This window comes from Pleurodeles waltl, chromosome 10 (genome assembly GCF_031143425.1).
Source record: "Pleurodeles waltl isolate 20211129_DDA chromosome 10, aPleWal1.hap1.20221129, whole genome shotgun sequence".
Taxonomy (NCBI): Eukaryota; Metazoa; Chordata; class Amphibia; order Caudata; family Salamandridae; genus Pleurodeles; species Pleurodeles waltl.
Genome location: NC_090449.1, coordinates 162423710 through 162437945, shown reverse-complemented (window position 1 = coordinate 162437945; position 14236 = coordinate 162423710). Strand labels below are relative to the sequence as shown.

General features: G+C 42.6%; 1 protein-coding gene across 7 annotated transcripts in view; it reads right to left on the bottom strand.

The window, feature by feature from the left end:
• Positions 1-14236, bottom strand: part of EPN2 (epsin 2) — a 357746-nt gene that overhangs the window by 224702 nt on the left and 118808 nt on the right. The window lies entirely within an intron of this gene.

The window sequence follows — 14236 nt, the reverse complement described above, 5'->3', positions numbered from 1 at the left end:
AGTGTGCATGAGATCTCTGGGACGCAAACTCACCGGCATCATTAGAGAACAGTCAACGACTCCTTAAAAAAATGTTTAAAAAAAAAAAAGAAAGAAAGAAAATAAAACGATATCGACGTATCAAACAAGCAAACAAACAATCAAATGCCCATTACCAAAGCGGAGTGTCGTTACCTCCTAGTACAAAGTACTGGCTTTCATCGTTGTGATATATATAATGCTGTTCAATAAAAAGTGAAAGATTGGTTTCAAAACAAACAATACTCTTGTGAAATTCTTCGGTGTCAGTGGCATTAACACCCCCGATCAGCAGCACAATGCTCAAGCTTTAGGTGTGCTTTTCCCGTCCCTCGCCCAGGAGTGCCACTTGAGCACGTACACGAGTGAGCGGTACAACTGAGGTGACTTTACGGAGGGTCCCCCCTAAACCATCTAACACAATCAGCGCATTACTACTTGGCCTACTCGCCCCCTTGAGTCAGGGCAAATTGTTGCAAACTGTAAATCAGTTCAGCTCTCCCACAGTGACAGCATTCATGGCACGCAATACATGTGTCAGTTACCACTCGTGGAGCTTGAAAAGATCAATGTTGCTATTAGGCGCCTCTGAGTCTCACAAAGCCCTTTTCGCTTCTAACACGATATTAGTCCAGAAACTGGATTTTAGGGTTCCTCTCGTTTACAGTTGTTATTTAATGAATTATAAAGAATTAACCACATCCAAGTAAAACACCGCCTTTTCTGTCTTTACACAGCAGAGGCCGCCTGATCTGCTTCCACACAGAAACATGGATGGGCAGCAATCACAGGGAAAACTATTTAATGGCAAAGGAACGATATGGTGCGATCTCGCTCCCGCACCTCCAGCCCAGGTGCCCACTGTCTCTCCTCGCCCTTCCTTTCGCACTCAAACGGCGTTTACATTCAAGCCCAGGGAGCCACCGATGGCATGAACCACCCACTAGAAGCCCAACAAGGCTGCCAAGCAAGCACTGGGGCATATCCTCGGGCAAAACTAGGGTCTGGCCGAGCTAAATGCCGGTGCATGGCGATCTATTTATGCATTTACTGAGAGTTATATTAAGTGTGAACATGACCCGAGAGTATCAGAGCGCTGTACAGAGCACGATAACACAGAATATCAAATCAAATCATTAACATTTATAAAGCGCGCTACTCACCCGTGCAGGTCTCAAGCCGCTAGGGGAAAAGGGGGGGGTTTACTGCTGCTCGAATAGCCAGGTCTTCAGTAGTCTCCGGAAAGTGGAGTGGTCCTGGGTGGTCCTGAGGCTGGTGGGGAGGGAGTTCCAGGTCTTGGCCGCCAGGAAGGAAAAAGATCTCCCACCCGCCGTGGAGCGGCGGATGCGAGGGACGGCAGCGAGTGCGAGACCAGAGGAGCGGAGGAGGCGGGTGGGGACGTAGAAGCTGAGGCGTCGGTTGAGGTATTCCGGTCCCTTGTTGTGGAGGGCTTTGTGTGCGTGGGTGAGAAGTCGAAAGGTGATCCTTTTGCTGACTGGGAGCCAATGCAGGTGTCTCAGGTGAGCGGAGATGTGGCTGTTGCGGGGTACGTCGAGGATGAGGCGTGCCGATGCGTTTTGAATGAGTTGCAGGCGATTTTGGAGTTTGGCTGTGGTCCCGGCGTAGAGGGTGTTGCCGTAGTCCAGGGGTCACGGTTTTCACAAACACTGGAATATATTACAAACTGACGGCACACTTGTGAAGATACTACCTAAAAGGCCGAAAATGATTCATAAAAGGGGCAAAACTATTAAAAATTTTGTATGTAAAAGTTTTTTGCCTCCTCTAAAGGACAGTAAACCAACATGGTTAGCCGAAAAAAATCAAGGGTTTTTATAGATGCGGTCATAGTAACATGTGCAATTTATCACTACACAAAACTTCTGAATTCAGCTATAATGGAAGTGAGATATATAAAATCACCACTTTTATCAATTGCAATACCAAATTTATTGTCTACATTTTAGAATGCGAATGTGGTCAAATATATGTGGGCAGCACAATCAGGCCCCTAAGGGAACGTATTCAGGAACATATGCGTGCACTCAGAAATAATGATGTAACATCACCAGTGGTACGACATATGAATAAAAACCATCCAGATACAGAAATTCCACCAATAAAATTTATGGGTATTAGTCACACCCCAGTTAATTCTAGGGGTGGAAATAGGACACTGGATCTGAGAAGGAATGAGGCTAAATGGATAATCAAATTAAGGACCATCGAAATGGGGATGAACTTGGATGATGAATTGTATCATTTCCTGTAAATATATATGTATGTGTAGTGTGTAGAAGGGTCTTTATTATGGACAATAGATTTCATTTGACTAAGATTGGATCGGCTATCTGTATATAGAATATGCTTGGACCAATATGTATACAATGTTATTTTTGTATATTTATATGTCACATTACTTTTCATTATGGTGATGGTCTCTCTAAATTAATCTCAATCTCTTTTCGGTCTATTTCCCTGCTTTTCCCACTACAAATCTTCTCTGATATCGACTAATCAGTGATACAGTTTAGGACACATTCTGTTCACACATCTTTATAGGCCAAATAGATTGGGCATAACTCAGGGCACTTCTGTCTCTTAAAATCAGTTGTTGACATTACATAAAATGCAGTGAGGCAATTTTATTTGGGGGAGTTACATGTATTATATTATAAGATGGTTTCCAGCTTTGTATCACTTGACATGATCAAAATGATATGCGATCGCGTTTGCTGTAGGACTATAACAGCGCACGGACGTGCCATATGGATCACACTCCAAGATGGCCGCTGCAGGACTATAGTATCATACGAAGGCGCCATATGGATTATATTCCAAGATGGCTGCCATGGATTATGTGATGATCGGAGGCCTCTTTCTTTGTTTATGTTGATACGATCCCCGCCCGCTAATGGACGGCGGGACTTTTCAATGTCGGCTTTGGAGAATATAAGGCAGTCTGTTTGCGTGGAAGATTTGAATATATTGATATCGAGTGAGACGAGACGCGGATGTATGGCGTTCCAAATGCTATCATGCAGGTAACTTCGAACGCTGGTTCAGTGTTCTTGCATCGCGAATGTCGGCACAATTCTGGCACTCCCACAAGATTTGGATATATAAGCATTTCTTAGTGGCAATCAGACTATATTTGCATTTGCCTTACCTGGCGTTTTGCCTTGAGATCTTATTTTTCCATTAATACATATATATGAGCATTTAAGAATTTTCAACTAGGAGTATATTTATTTTATGGACTATTATCATGGCAATACACATAATTTGTTATATCCCTTAGACATTTTACTTAAATTACTTGGGATTATGTGAAAACAACACGCACATTTTATGCTGTTGAGGAATTGGCTACATATAGTTGTAATTTAAATACAGGATGCCGGAATTGAGAAATGGTTTGTCTCTAATAGTAAATTGTTTGATTTCTATGTTTTTAGGTAGAGGAATAGTCATTTGTGACGTTCTTCTCTACCCATGGGATATATGTAAATACTCTATGCTGTTGGGACCAGCTGAGAGTTTGTTAGTCGAAGTTGTATTTCCAATGAGAAGGAAAACTTTCTATTTTGGGACCCATCACAACAAATGGGCATAAGTGATATTCTTATCAAGGTCAGTATTACATTGGAGCATTCTCATATTCTATATACATAAATGGCTTTGAGTTTGTAGCTCATAACTTGGTTCCTGTTTTTCACTCACAGTTTGAGATACCGCTTTGAGATTTAGGGACCTGTGGAGAGAATAAGGTATTTTTCCTTTTGGATCAGCAATTATGGTCACCCTGGGGAGGATTTGCAATATAAGGTCTTTCTCACGTTCGAAAATCTTGGGACCTTTTTGAACATTCATATATTCAATATTTCTACCTACTTGATTACTCTGCCACATATATGGCGTAATAATATTTATCAACTCATTCTTCTTAACAATTAGATTGCTTTGACATCTGGTGTCGGTTCTCTTTTCACAAATTTCTTATTAGTACCACATACTCTCGGGAAATGTGGTGTGTTTTCTTATTATTGTATTTGTTGTGTCACGTATTTTTAGATATTAATGTAATGTTTTTGGATTATAATTCACCAGCCTTGAAGAAGTCCAGTCTTGGACGAAACACGTGTCGGCTGATGCTACATGTGGGCCCAACACATGTCTGTTAGGCCCAGTAACTTCAAGTTTACGTTTTTATATGAATAATTCATTATGATGTTTGTAATCATTAAGTGTTAGTGTTTTTTCAATGTATCAGTTTGTTATAGGTTATGATTTGTATTGTATGTTATGTGTTTTTTGTAATAAATCATAAGTTGTTTTCAGATGTGTAAAGGATTTGGTATGCACATATGAGTAAGAGAACTTACACCAGGGTTGCTAATGTGAAATAGTATTGGGAGAACATATTCAAATTCTTGTTTCTAATTTAGGAGTCACTACTGACCCTCTATAATTGTATACTAAGAACAATTGGTGTGCTCCTCTATATTTTTCTTCTTTGTCTGTTACCGGTTTTCTTTGGAGAATTCCGGGAGGCACATCATGGCAACGATGTGCTTTAGTGTATGAGCACCCCTAAGTATGATTATATTTAGGAATACCATGGGAATGTGCATTGATTTCCTTTTTAGTGTTGCCAAATATGCTTTGCCCTATGATACATTCGAGGCAGTCTCTGCCACTCACACCTCAGTAAACATCAGCACATACCGCCAAATATAACACCCGGAGCTCAGTCCATCAGTGACACCCTCAGTTCCTTGGGCAATTATTGCCAACTCAGTTTTGGTAAAAGCTGAAGTAGCCATTTCAACAAGGACACTGCATGAAAGAGTGTAAACTAGTTTCCAAGGTACTTCCCAGAGAAAGCTGCCAGTCTATAACCAGAGGCGATGTAAACACTCTTACACTGCGTTGTTTTCTGTCCTAAAGAATAAGTTGCACGAGCATAGGTTGAAACCATTACAAACAATAAAACAATAAAATCGAAACTTAACTCCTAAACCTATATAATAAAAAAGTCATTACTTGTTTGTGTTGGAGGAGGAGATGGTGCTCTTGCTTGTGCACATGAGGGTCAAGCGACCAAGACCCTAGTAACAGGCCCTAGTAACAGGTCTAAATTAAAGTACTGACCAAAGTTTAATTCCTCTATTGAACAATGTTCTCATGGTTTAAATGGCAAATTACACAACGCAGAAATATGTCGATGCAGCATCTATGTGGAAGCTCTAAACGTGATGAGGCTGGGGGTACTTCAAGTTAATGAGAAGAGCAGGAGTGGAGAGCTAAACGCACATCTGGTAGCAGTTACCATTAAAATAAACGGATACTGCGGGGCTGCAGGCTTCTGGGGGTCCTGATCCTTGTCGGACACATACCACATGCAGATGTGCACTTGCATATGTGATCAAGCACTCGCAGGCTTTCTTTGCAGAAAGTAAACAAACTGTGTTCTAAAACGTTTCCTTTCACTGCAAGCAGTACTTTATTTATTCTGGAATGCTATGGCACATGCAAATTGTTATCCGACACAACACACATTTACAACAGATATGCACATTCTAGGATTAAAATGCATGAGAGGCATTTCCAGCACATGAGCAAATTTCAAGATTTCACATTGAACAATTTTAGTACTTTCAGAAATAAAGCGAGCACAATTGATCTTCACGCTAAAAACGAGGACACAAAATTCAAATGAGCATTACTGTGATTTAACAAAATCATAAAAAAGAAAGGGTATCACCACCCACGGCTTCTTAATACTTAGGTCATCCACCTGAAGCAAGACTTGACTTCTTAGAATTCAGTTACAAAAGTACTTGTAACATAGCGGTTCACTTGCATTAACAATGTCTTCCACGATTCTTTAGTTTCCTGGACCCGTTTAGAGTTTTAAAAAAAAGCAACAAAAAAAAACTGAGCTGCGATATATTTTTGGTTAATGATTACAAAAACTGCAGAATATCGTTAACAGTGAACTGCTCCAGATAATTGGGAGGAAGCAGGCAATGGATGAGGCCATGTCACTGTTAGCTGTACATTCTAAACAGTAAACATGCATGCATTCTTTCTGGCAAGTGGAGGGCTGCATACCTGCATTCTGGGAAGTATAGGGTAATTTTACAAGTACCACCCCACGGCTGTGAGACCTTTCACCCTACGAAGTTTCCCGATAAAAGTCTTTTAACGCTCAGAACCTTGAAGAAGAGAGCCACTGGTCATGAAATAAAAGACTTGCACTGATGGTGACAAATATAAGTGTTTGAAGTTTGCAATATTTAGCCAGAGGGTTACAGTTTTGAAAAGATGTGCAGTCCCGACTATTTAAATTCATATGAATGCCCAACTTTGCAAGCCTAAATGTATCTGAATTAATTACTTAGTTGACTGACTGCAGCCAGGGCCAGACTGGGAACCCAAAGCAGCCCTGGCAATTTTGTAGAACCAGCCTGCGGGTTGGGCAAGGGCAAAGCACTGCTGCTTTTATTACTGGAGACTGATAATACAGCACCTCTGCAAAATAGCCAGCCCTCTCCCACCCACCCCTCCCCCTGCCGCCCTCACCTATGCAAATCCAGGATCCACCCTTCCGGCTTCCCGGGAAAATGCCTGATACCCTCTACGGCCAGTCCAGCCCGACTACAGCGCTTCAAACTAAAGTACTGTACGGAGTTAAACCTTCAAAGTTCGACTTAAAGATTAACAAAGTACAACAAAAAATATATAAAAGTAGAACAACTGAACAAAACACAAAAGAAAAGAAACATGGCTCCCAGTCGAAATAATGGTGTGCTTAAAATAGAGATTACTACAGTCCCTATACGGTCCTTAAAATGAAGAAGGCAGGGCAAAATGGAGGACTAAGAAACCCCAAACTTCAGAGGCCTGGCGCCATAAGGCCTCCTACAGCACAGACATTTTATGACAGATGAAATCACCATCACAACATCTCTTGAAGTCTATGACAGCCAGAAAACTAAAGGCAGCAAATCCAGAAATCTGATAACTCTTCACAAGGGATCAAGTTATAACATTAAACCTAAGGCACTGGGAAAAGGGAGCTCAAGAGGTATAACGACCACTTCCTCATCTATGGCTCCATCTGCTCCACATACTGAACATCTTCCCTAAACAACCATGCCTACCACACTAGCTGCTCCTACCTTCAACGTCTCTTTTGGAATGCCAATGGCCTGGGTTACAAAACTATAAGAGCACCCCTCTACAATTCCTTAGGAGACACCACAATACGCTTACCCACTCGGGGTGCATGGCAGCCTCCATGCATAGATTACATTCTTACCTTGTCCCATCAACTCTCGCACTTCTGAGAGGTTCACCAGGGCCAGCGAGGGGTATCTGTGACCATTCCCCAGTCGCGACTTACAATCTGCTTGATCGCCATAATTGACAGTGAATTGTGCTCAGCCCCGGGTACCTAAAGGAACCCTGCATTCGCATGGGCCTCCTAGAGGTTACGGAGAGATTCTTCAATGAGGACTCGGTGAATTCAGCACAGAACCTGTGGAAGGCATATAAGGCACTCATAAAGGGCCGGGGCCTCTCACAGATAGTAGGACACACACACAAGAAAAAAGGGCCCATTTGGAGACACTCAAGCAAGAGATTCTAAAGCTAGAGTCCAAGTTCATTGACAAAGAACAAGAGAGCTTACATCACACCTTAACTTTAAAGACGACAAAACACAGGGACACTGCTATGGAAGCTGCCTGAGCCAGCCACCGAGCAAGCCAACATCGCCTCTACGAGGTGGGTGACAGGGCAGGGAAGCTCTTGGCCTGGCTAGAAAGGAGAGAGCCAACCAATGGGTTATCAAGATATTGAATGAAAGGGGGGAGCAGGTGAAGGACAGACATGGTGTGGCCAACGCCTTTGAGGTCTGCTACACAGACTTCTACTCCCCGGCGCTCACCACAACAGCCAAGGAGGGTCACGAGCTACTGCCGGATTTGTAAGTCCCAGGGCTTTCAAATTCGGACAGAGAACACCTAGAAAAGGAACCTATTGAATCTGAAGTAGTACAGGATATCCGTGACCTAACTCCTGGCAAGGCAGTGGGGCCCCAACAGCGTGCCCACTGAGCTCTATAAACTCATTGCTTCTAAGGTAGAACCCTATTTCCTGTAAATGTTTAAGGAAAGTCACAAGAAGGACCCCTTGCCCAGAGACCGGGGGCTAGCAATATAGTAGTCATACATAAATGGGGCAACCGCCGGAGAACTGTGCCTTTTTACAGGTCGATCTTGTATTGAATGCAGAGGTGAAGATCTTCACAAAACTGCTAGCTTCTCAGCTGGTCCGAATGGTCACGACGTTGGTCCATCCGTATCAGTCCAGCTTCATAAAGGGAAGGAGTACCTCCCTCAACTTGCGGCGTCTACAAGGGGTCCTGGAGTATGCAGCAGGGATTTGTGACGATGCCCTTGTACTCTCACTCGACGCACGAATGGCCTTCCACATGGTCAAATGGCCGTTCATGTTTGAAGTCCTAGTTAACCTGGCTTCGGCCCTCATTTCATAGCATGGGTGCGACGTCTCTACACTGGTCCTTTGACTCAGGTGAAAGTGAATGGGAGCACATCCTCCATTTTCCATCTTCAACTAGGCACAAAACAGGGATGGCCACTTTCTCCCTTAATATTTGCACTGGTCCTGGAGCTGCTGACTGTCTGGATAAGGCATGATCTCACTGATCAGAGGACTGAGGTGGACAGAAGACTGGGAGGACAGGATCTCTTTTTATGCTGATGATATTTTACTTTATGTTTCAGATCCGGTACATACCCTTGACAGAATAACGCACTTCTTCACTCTGCTCCGTCGGTACTCAGGCTATACTATCAACTAGAACAAATCCTTAATCTATCCCCTTAGGGGACATGCACCACATCTGCACGGAGATTGTGCGGATAGCATTGCAGAGGAGGGCTTTCGTTACCTAGGGATTCACATCATCACAGACCAGAATGTCTTCTATACCCATAACCTAGAGCCACCACTTGTGCACCTCCAAAGAGATGTCTAATACTAGAGAGCCCTGCATTTGTCAATATTGGGGAAAGATGCTCTATTCAAAATGATGCATTACCCCACTTTCTCTACATGTTTCAGAACACACTGTACCCAGTCCCGACATCCTACTTTCAGGCAAATTAATCTGAAAACCATACACTACTCTGGGATAAGAGTCCAGTCCGGCTAGCCCTTAAAAAAGTGACAAAGAGCTGTTATGATTGGGGTATCGCCTTTCCCGACCTACAGAAATATTACTGGTCAGTTCAGCCCATTGCTATCAACCACGGGGATCAGCTCCTGGAGGGGACACCTGCCTACCATATGGATGCCAGGCACCTTGACTTGACTGAGGGATCAATAGGAACAGGACTTTGAATGCATTAAAGACGAAGAGTTGCTGAGGCCTTGGCATCCCCCCAAGAGTTGGCTATCAGGTTCAGGTTTTGCATTGTACAGGTAAAAAATGTAAACAGATGATATTATGCACACACTACCTTGGTAAAGATGGGCAGGACAGCAACTCCACCATGTCTTCAAAACTGCAGCCAAGTGGGAACGCTTTTCCACAGGATTTGGAGCTGCCCCACCATTCAGCTCCACTGGAAGTCAGTGGTCACTTGCATGAACAATGTATGTGAAAGCAATACGGAATGCCTCCACAAAGTGGTGCCTCCTCAATGTCTGGAAAACAACTGATCTCACCAGAATGGATCAGATCTGGATGACTTTGGGGTTAGTAGTTGCCAAGGGCAACACTGTGCGGATGTGGAGGGCCAAACTGGCACTGCACTTCACTGGAAGAATGATATGGACTGGTCCATGCTGGCAAAAAGGGTAGTTTATGAGGGATGGTGTTGCCCTAAGAAATGGACCAAAATATGGGGGGAACGGAATGACTTCTGGGGTGGGCTCTGTGCCTATATTTTGGGTGCCAAGCTTGATGATTTGGGTTTGAGGTGCCCGACTATAGGAACTGCCTTGTGAACTGTTGTTGATGTGTGGGTGGAGGGACGGGTGATTTCATGAAACTGATGGAATTTTGCAACTCTTTTGGTTGTCTCATTTTGCTATTGGGTAGGATGCTTGACGACACTGTTTCACTTGTAATAAAAAGATCTCTAAAAAAACTAATGTGGGAGTATAATGAGGAAAATGATGAAAGGCCATACACAGTCCTACAGATGTCCCAGAACAAATATACATACAGTGTGGGAGAGTGGGCGATAACCATGCGCCAGCACTCAAATGATAAGCTTGATAAAAATGCTTAGACGCAGTAACACTTAAGTCACAATAAGGTGACATGAAAATGGATGTCGTAAAAAGCGTAACTCTTATTATTATGGTCAAATGCGATTCTGATGTGTAATTATGACCACCTCAATTTCCCTTTTTGGTGACCCAATTTTGGGACACTCAAGGCTAATAAGTAGGTTCAAACTCCTGCAAAAAGCTAAACATAAATTTATCAAAACGTATTTTACAAGAAAAAGCATGATCTTTACAGAAATGGCAATGTGGTGATTTAAGAGAGAACCAAAGTAACAGAAGAAGAATAAAAGGAATTAAAAGGAATTACATTTTCTTCAACAAAACGTCGAATAATTTTTGGTAAAGGCGCCAAAAGCTCTACAGTTTGCTTTACAAGGTTCTATAATGTACTTCCCAATGCCCCCCCCCCCATGCTGCGTGACAGAAGACCCATCTATTTTCACTCCGAAACTGCTGGAAGAGAATGCAGAAAATCAAGTGGCAAGCATCACGTTTGACAACAATGAAATAGCACCCACATTTTGGAAATGCCCTCCTTCCTCTAAACCTTACAAGCAATGGCCCGAACAGACTTCATCTTCTTAACCTGGCTCACTAACAAAAGACCAAAGAAATACCTTGGGTTCCATAACACTCATGCACCATAAAATAAAAGATATAGATTAAACAAGCATTTGCAATGCAATAGGGTCTCGCATTTCTCCGAGTTACAGCTATTAGCAGTTATAAACTCCCAACCGGATTTTTCTTCCCCCCTTTAAATGGAAAAAAACTGCGCGATCGCGCTGCTACAGATCACTCATAGTGGAACCTATCAGCAAAAGTGCAAGTATCTACGTAACCGGCAAAAGTGCAATTAACTATGTAACAGGGTCGATGTTATGCAAAGCCCACTACTTCTGCCAAGCGAGATCGCGCTGCGAACAAAAGATAAAAAGTAGCCCACAAACCAGACGGGAAACAGCGAGCCTCGCATGTTTTCAGTACTTGGTCGCTGCGCTCGAGGAGGGCTAACCACCGGAAAGGCATGACGTATGCGTGTCTTCCACTATCGGAAGCAAGCAGATTTTAACAGGAAGCCCATGAACCAATGAAAGACACTGATGTGACATGGACGGGGCTCTGAGTCCTTTTCTAACTCCTAAAGCGTCTCGCGAGCGAAACGCATGCGCAAGCGACGCAGGCTCGACCCTAAAAAGGGTATTAAATACATTCTACATACCAAATATACAATGTATTTCTGTCATGCAATATAATGAACAGCAGAAAGTACACTGTGAAAAAGAACCCAGAGAAAGCAAATATCAGAATACAACTAATATTGTTTTAAGTTATTTCCATAAATGAGTGATAAAATACAGATATAAATCAGCTTAAGCCCCATTCGTTAGGAGGGCATGTGAAGCACTAGCACTTTACAGCATCCTCACCCACTTCTCCTATCTTACTCCAAGGAGTACAGTTGCCCTCTGCAGCCAGAGCTTAAAGTATGCAGAGTCCTGCCTGTGCTTGAAAGAAGTAAAAGTGGTCTCAAGATGGGGTCCATATAAGGTTCTCTTTCTTTTCACAGTCACACAGGCTGAGGCGAACAGGGTACTCTTCCTCACTGACCTCTTCTGCATGTGGAACTAACAATACTACTCCTAGCCTGTAGTATAAGTCTGGAGTAGCTGGTGGGGAAAAAAGTTGTGGGTCCAAAGTGGGATTTATCTTGTGTAAATAGGTCACAAGCGTTACATTGTTTTTTAGGGTCGAGCACGCAAAGCGCTCTGTCCGTCGAGTAATCTCTCTATAGGATTTAACCAGGTCATGCCCATCAATTTGGTTGGTGGCTGGGCTTGCCTTTTAAAATTCGCTTGATTTCATTAGTGAAAGGCTTGCACACGTCACGCCTTTTCTAGTGTTTAGCCCTCCTCAAGCGCACCTGCCAACTACTGAAAACATAAGAGGCTCGATGTTTTCAGTATGGTTACTGGACTACATTTTATTTTTATTTCGTAGGCATCGTGATCTTGCTGGGCAGTAATCGACTGCTTTGCATGATATCGACCCTGTTAAATGGATAATTGAACTTTTGCCGGTTATATGGATAACTGCACTTTTGCCGGTTATATTGATAATTGCACTTTTACCGATACTTTTCACTGCAAGTGAATTTCTGTTTCCTTTTGTGTGACTGCTTCGCATTCATAGCAGCCATCAGCTTGCTTATGTGAAACTGTTTTACTTTTCAGTTTATGTGGCAAGAAAAGTCTGGTTAGGAGTTTAAAATGCTAACAGCTCTACCACAAGCAAACGCGAGACCCATTACATTGCAAATGCTTTGTTCTTTTATCATCTGCCTGTACTGAAGAAACTCAACGTGGGCCCAGAAGACACATATAACTGCTGTCTGTAAAGAACGATAGAAAAGGTCACTAGCACCAAACTACACAAGTAACTTAAGACCAACCAACTCTTACAGGCCTACTTATGTGGATTCAGGGCACAGTGCAGCATAGAGAATGCCACCATCAGGGGATCGACAATGTAAGTCAGACCACAAATAATGGCAGCCCATCTTCCTGCTCTCCTCAAATCCTCTGTTGACCAAACTCAACTCAGCATCGCCTCCAATGGAATAGGCTTTAAAGGATGCAAACTTACCATTAAATACGTCATATCCATGAAACAACAGATGGTTACCTCAGGATTATAATGCATCATTGCCACCTAGTTCATACTGCAAGTCTCAAGGCATGGTTGTGAATTTCAAATTCTACATGACCTTTCTAATAAGAATGAGCTTCAAGACACGTTAGTATGTGAATGACAACTCTGCCTGGAAATGTCCCCCATATGCCAACTCTGCTGGAAATGTCTCCCCTACACAATATCGTCAATATAAACAAATGTCTTGCCACCATCCAAGACAGAATGTCAAGCTTTACCTGAAACAAATTCAACCTCAATTCAAAGATGATGCAATCAACACATGTTGGCTCTTAATGAATTTAAATGGCTTAGCACCTCAATTCTTCAGAGATAAAGCTTTTTGTTTTCGCTGTCTCAGCTTTAAGACTTATCACTCACAAGACAAAAATCGGCAGTCACACACTATTGTTGTTTCAAAAAGTAGAGTTATTTCTTTACAAAGACAAAGACTTCAGAACTGCCATACCATCTCTGGTCCTCCCGCACCTTGATGTAGACAACACTTTTCAGAGGGGATAGCTGAGATTCTGACACTCCTGCCCACAAAGTATCCTGAAAGCAGCAATCTCTTAGGTAACGAGACTGAAGTTCAAAGACACCCAGTTACCTGGAATCTAAGATGAGCATCACCATTGACACAGAATCTTTATTGGTGCTGCAGCACTTAAGGGCAGTAGACCAAATGCTACAGGAAAAATAGATATTAGCCTAATTTGCTACTCACGGACATCCTGGTAAAAAGATGCCAGTCTAGATAAGACAAGTGCTTACACATGCCAATTTCTGCAAGCAAATTAGGACTTCTCTTCTGCTACACCCTTCCTTCCCATGTGCCACTCCTCTGCAAACCCTTGTGAATCCCCTTATCCAGAGTAACCCCACTTATTATATATGGCTTCCTCTCTTGTAGGTCCTCCCACTTTTTGTACAGTGCTCTCTTGCTTTGTAGCAATATTCATGTTCTGTGGATCACACACACATATAAACATACTTTAAAATATTATAAAAAATAAGAGAAATATAACCTACATATTACTTACTAATGTTGAAGCAGCACGGTTACAGCTAAAAACAATAACCCCAAAACAACACTTTCGGTATTATGTACTCTTAAGGTCACCACCACGTTTTTTAGATCAGAAAGATACTAGAATAGTGAGATGTAATACAACCATAAAAACCACTTGAATGT